This window comes from Chinchilla lanigera, unplaced genomic scaffold (assembly GCF_000276665.1).
Source record: "Chinchilla lanigera isolate Chin_1 unplaced genomic scaffold, ChiLan1.0 scaffold00012, whole genome shotgun sequence".
Taxonomy (NCBI): domain Eukaryota; kingdom Metazoa; phylum Chordata; class Mammalia; order Rodentia; family Chinchillidae; genus Chinchilla; species Chinchilla lanigera.
The window spans coordinates 965,337-971,249 of NW_004955413.1; positions in this window are offsets into that span (position 1 = coordinate 965,337).

Sequence of the window (5,913 nt, forward strand, 5' to 3'; positions counted from 1 at the left end):
TGCACCACCACAGCTGGCTAAAAAAGACTTTAAAATGAATTTCTTAAAAAGGATAAAATTCAATGACAAATAACACAAGCAGTATGTCCTGAGAAGAACCTTTCTTTCTCTCCTGCTTCCCTGACATGAGGTGGACAGTTTTGATCTGCCACACACACCGTCCATGAGGTGCTGCCTGCCCTCAACCGACTCTAATACTTAAAAAACTGTGAGCCAAAATAAAACTGAAAAGGGTCACAGAACTACTCAGATTTTCAGCAAGGAGTCTCCTGTAAATCCTTAATATGCTATTTATTTCCTTTGATGATAAATGTTTTCAATAGATACCATTGCCTCTTTTCCACTTTTTTTTTCCTTTTTTTTGGTATGGGGAATTGAACTCAGGACCTTGTGCCTGCCAGGAAGGTACTTGTACCACTGAACTATATCCCTGGCCCTCTTTTCCACTTTAAGTGATGTTACTTTATATAATTGGTTCCCTCACAATGCTCAGTAATTTGAAAGGATTATTTCATTGTGGAATATAAATGGTTTTTCTGAAGAATAGGTAATTTTTTTTCCTTGAAGTATAGACAAAATAAGACTCTCAAAATTCAAAGGAGGTACTTCCCAGATTGATTTGTGGATATCAATAATCACTTGTATAAATTGAAAAATAAGATAAACTAAGTATTTCTAACCCTTCTCTTCTTTTTTAAAAATTTTATTTTAAAGAGAGTAGTATATGAGAAACAAACAAAAAAATAGAACAGTAGCAGCATACCAGTATCATGAAATTAAACAAATCAGAGCAAGAACATTCAAAGTGATACAGGGTCTCATATGACAAAGGGGGGAATTTTTTTATTTATGCTTTATAAGTAGGTACAGTAATTGGCTCCTTTCTGTTTTCATAATTATTTTTGGTGTTTTCTTCATGTATTCCTGATGTTATTCTTTTTGAGGTATGTAAGTCAGCTTTCAATCACTATAACAAATACTCAATATAATCAACTTATAAAGAGAGAAAGTTTATTTTGGCTCACAGTTTTTTAGGTATTAGTCTGCAGTCTGGTGGGCCTGTTGCTTTTAGGGTCTGTTGAGGGCAGGCAGCACCTCATGGATGGTGTGTGTGGCAGATCAAAACTGTCCACCTCATGGCAGGGAAGCAGGAGAGAAAGAAAGAGGGCAGAGCCAGAATCCCATCTCTCCTTCAAGGGCCAGCTCCCAGTGACCCTAAGACTTGGATTTAAGCCCTGCCTTTTAAAGTTTTTACTACCTGTCAATAGCACCCTTGGGAAGTAAGCCTTTGACACATGGGCTTTGGGGGTGGTGGTCCAATCGCTCTAATTTCTAAAAAATCAAAGCAGTTACTTACATATGGTTAAGAATCTAGCATGGTGAGGATTCAATCTGAGATTCTGACTTTCATTAGTTTATATATGAGGGTTTCTGTTCTGGTCTTTTTTTTTTTTTGAGACAGGGTCTTGCTGTGCAGTTCAGGCTGGCCTTAAGCTCACTTTGTAGCCCAGGCTGGTCTCAAACTCACAACGATCCTCCTGCCTCAGCCTCCCAAGTGCTGCGATTACAGGTGTGCACCACCATGCCCAGCTCTAAGGGTCTCTGTTCTAGCTCACTTTTTTTTTTTTTGTTTTGTTTTTCTACGGTACCGGGAACCGAACTCACGACCTTGTGCTTGCCAGGCAGGCGCTTTTGCCGCTGAGCTAAATCCCCAGCCCTAGCTCACTATTTTTAAGCTAGAATGTATGTTCCATACTTTGTCACCAACTTTAGTCCAGGTAATAAACTGTGAAGCTTTAACTACTCCATAGATTAACATAGCATCTGAAATAGTAAAATTATTGGTATACTATAGTTAATATAATAAAATGATTTTAATAATAAAGTTAGTTGTGAAATAATGAAATAGTAAAATTGTTACTCCAAGAGTACTTCCTTTTGCTCTAAGTCTAGATGCCAAGGACAAAAGCACCTTTTCCTGTGACTCACATTAAACCAGTGAGAAGAATCAAGGCCCATAAGCACTTCTGGTTGGGAGATGTTGTTGTAGGATTTCTGGAGCCTTGGACTTTGTCTTCAAGGAAGATATAATAGTTTCTTTTTTTTGTTGTTGTTTTATGTTTTGAGATGGGGTCTGTCTGTGTAGGCCTTGAACTCACTCTGTAGCCCAGGCTGGCCTGTAACTTGCAGAGATCCTCTTGCTTCAGCCTCCCATTGCTGGGATTACAGGTGTGTGCCACCATACCAGGCTGACATAATAGTTTCATCTGCTGTTTTTCTTTTCCTTCTTCCTCATTTTATTAAGTTCTCAGCATTTTCGTACTTTTTTTTTCAAATTTTTTATTGTGTTAAAACATACATAGCAAAATTATAGATAAAAATGGTAGTATTTTAGTTTTTAAGAACAATTTATCTTCCTTTTCTAGCATACTTATTCAGTTCTCAACCTTTTAAATACAGAATAGGCTGTCAGAGGGGTCTCCCTGAGAAAAGTTTCCAACAGAAGGCTAGGATGGCTCATCCCTCAGAGAAGATGGGAGCTGCTGAGAGCGGAGCGGAGGAACAGAAGGTGGGGCCTGAGGGAGCAGGAGGCTCTGTGTCTCGCAGCGGGTGAGACTGCTCTGAGACCATCACGGGCTAAATTGTCACTACTGTCAGTGGTTTTTAGTGTCTGCAACTAATTCCATACCTTAATTTGGGCTTTCTTCTAAGGCCTCCCTGAGCCAGGAACAGTGGTGCACACATGTAATTACAGTTACTCAGGAGAAAGAGGTAGGAAGATCAAAAGTTTAAGCATAGTCTGAGCAACTTATCAAGACCCTGTGTCCTTTTTTTTTTTTAGAAGGTGTCTTCCTATGCGGTTCAGGCTGGACTTGAGCTCAATTTGTAGCCTATGCTGGCCTCAAACTCACAATGATTCTCCTGCCTCAGCCTCCCTAGTGCTGGGATTACAGGCGTGCACCCCCCCCACCCAGCTAGGACCCTGTTTCAAAATAAAAAATAAAATGGGCTGGAGATGTACATAGGGAAAGGAATTCAGAAGTCCTCCCTGAATTTTTTCAAAGTTTTTAAAATTTTTATTACTAACTAGCTTAAATTATTCTGAGGACTTGGGTTTTATTCTAACCAATAATGCATGCACTCCTCAAATACTTGATCTTCAAGGGTATGTGAATTGGAAGTCTTCGTCATGTTTGTTGTGTCTCTTTTCTGGATTGGTTGGAACATATAGAATTTCCTGTTACCTCAGACGTTTCTCAGTGAACACTGGTTCACCCCAGTGCCCAAGGACGTGGATTTGTCTAGAAGTCCCTACATCTCCACTCTGACTGTATCTCATTAATCATGACAAAACTGCTTGTTTGAATTAAGCTTCTAATAAAAATCTCTCATCCTGACGTGGTGATGCATACCTGTAATCCTAGCACTTGGGAGGTGGAGTCAGGAACACTGCTGAGAGTTTGAGGCCAGCCTGGGCCACATAGTGAGTTCAAGGTCAGCCTAAACTACATAGTGAGACCCTATTCTAAAAAATAAAATAGAATAATGATGACGACGGTGATGATGGTGATGTGATGGTGATGGTGATGGTGATGGTGATAATGATCTCTGTTTCAAGGGAACTTGGGAAAGGCAAGTTAAACAAGAATGAAGCAGCCTCTTTCACTTCATCACACATTCAAAGCCATAATTGAACTGAATGAAAATGCCATGATGAATCTCAGATTTGTTTAATCCTCCCTCCAACGTTGAGGACCACTAATGATGCAGAATATATACTCTATCTCATACATAGCTCAGGTGTTAAATTATGTTACTGAGATTTCCTGTTGGTGTACTAGGTTAAGAAAATGTTAAGTTTTTATTGTGTTTTTTGAAGGTGTACATATGTCCTTTTCTGTCCTCACACCAAATTTTGGTAAACCTCCACCATATCTTTCTTCACTGATAAACTGTCTCCCATGTATGTCCAGTCCCTGTCCTCAGCTGTTTCCTTCTTTGGTATTAAGGTAGTCCCTCTTCCCTCTGCATCCCAGGCTGCAGGATCCTGAGAAATCTAATGTAGGACACAGTCAGAGCAAATTGATTCTTCCAGTAGCTGCCTGTGAATGTAATTAACAAGGCAATTTATGAAAAATGTATATTCCTAGAAACTTCCTCAGACTGTTTAATGAATATCCAGGTAAGCAGGTGAACCCTAAGTCAGTAGCTAGTATTCCCAGGGATGGGCAGGGGACATGCATATTTATCAAGAGATGTATTTTCATGAAACTCTTAGTAAAGTATATTATGCATATAAAAAAATTCCATTAATTCAATATCATAATTGTCATTTTATTGATAAGGGTAATGGTATAAACAGTTTAAGTAAATCCTCCTTATTGTGTAGTTAGGAAGTGGAGGATCTGAAATTAAAATCCAAGATTGTCTTTTTCTGAGTGATAGGGTTTTCCAGTGCAGAGAGAAGTAAAGCAGAACAAAATGCCTTTATTATGGGCCTAGAGAAGACCACAGTAGGAAAGAAAAGATGTGGAGCTTCTGAGGACTAAGGTCAAAGGTTAAATAGGCAGGCTGGAGGCGGTGTTTAGGGGGGCAGACCTGCCTGACATGGCAGACCAGGATTGGGCAGGACTGTGGGAAAAGGAAACAACATATTACAAAAACGGAAGTAGGAAGTGCTAATTTGACTCAGAAGAAGAAGAGTGGGGCTTAGCACATGACCTTTAGTGGCCAGTGCCATATTGGTTCAGCACCATACTGGCTCAGCACCATAGCACATGACCTTCAGTGGGCGGTGCCATAGCGACTTGGGCTGGAATCACAGTGAGGCAAGAAACCCATCACTAAGGCTGTGTTTCATTTCTTTAGCTCATCTCCAGAAAAGAATTTGGTAGGAAAGATACATTAAAATTTGTTGTTTTTAGTAAATTTAGTGCATTTATTTGTCAACAAATATTTATGGAACATTTTATGGTAAAACTTTATACAGGCACTGGGCCCTGTCCCTGTTTTCATGAAAACTGTCTTTCAGCACAGATGCCAAACACTATGCAAAGAAGTTACCTAACCTAATAGCTGGTTATGGTGGCACATGCTTGTAATGTCAACAGTTGGGAGGCTGAAGCAGGAGGATTGTCATGAGTTTGAGGCCAGATTGGGCTACATAACAAGACCCTGTCTAAAAAAATATACATTTTAGTTGTCATTGTGATAAACATTATTTGTTACTTGAAAACAGTCTAAGAATAAATACTAGACCTGTAGAATACAGAATAATAAATTCCAACAAAGTGGAATCAAGTTTATTCATCTTGATATAGGGGAAAGAAACTCCCAACCTGAGAAATATCTGGGATGAGTTTGTGTTCTCTAAAGTCGAAGAATGAATTTTAGGAACAAAGGAGGTTAAGAGCAAAATATATTTACTGAGGGGAAGAAAGCTTCTGTCCGAGCGAGACAGCAGGTGACCTGAGTGGGTTGCCAAGGACCCTGTCTTTCCTAGGGATTTTATAGAGCAAAACCACGAGGTGAGGTGGATCCAAGAAGGGGGAAAAATGGGAAATCACAAGGTGGGCATGAGGTGGGACAAAACTATGGCCAGCAAGTAAGAATTGTGATAGGTATGGTCAGCAAGTAAGAATTGTGATAGTAAGAATTGTGATAGCACCGAGAGAAGTAAAACAGAATAAAATGCCTTTATTGTGAATGTGGAGAAGGCCACAGGAAAGAGAAAAACGTGGCTTTTCTAAGGATCTTTCTTGGGGTCCAAGGTTAAATAGCCCCAGGCTGGAGGCAGGGTTCAGGAGGCTGACCGCCTGACAGGGCGGACCAGGATTGGGTAGGAGCGTGGGAAAAGGAAACAGGATATTACAAAAATGGAAGTAAGAAGTCGTAATTTGACTCAGAGGAAGA